The sequence below is a fragment of the Penaeus chinensis genome, chromosome 12, assembly GCF_019202785.1.
Source record: "Penaeus chinensis breed Huanghai No. 1 chromosome 12, ASM1920278v2, whole genome shotgun sequence".
Lineage (NCBI taxonomy): Eukaryota > Metazoa > Arthropoda > Malacostraca > Decapoda > Penaeidae > Penaeus > Penaeus chinensis.
In genome coordinates, this window is record NC_061830.1 from 11604642 (window position 1) to 11604855 (window position 214).

Below are 214 nucleotides of genomic sequence, written 5' to 3' on the forward strand. Positions count from 1 at the left end.
TCAGTCAAAAATATATAATTTAATTTTTATTTTCTTTAATTATTGCCTCCCTCCCAACCTAAGGCGAGTTTTAAATTAAAATCGTTGTTTTTGTAAAGGGCAATTCTCTGAGCACTTAAAAAAATGAAACAAAAATAGAAAATCCCTCCCGTAATTTCGTGCTAAATTTACTGGTAGTTATGTATGCTCTCTTCATATTAAGATGTTTCGGGTG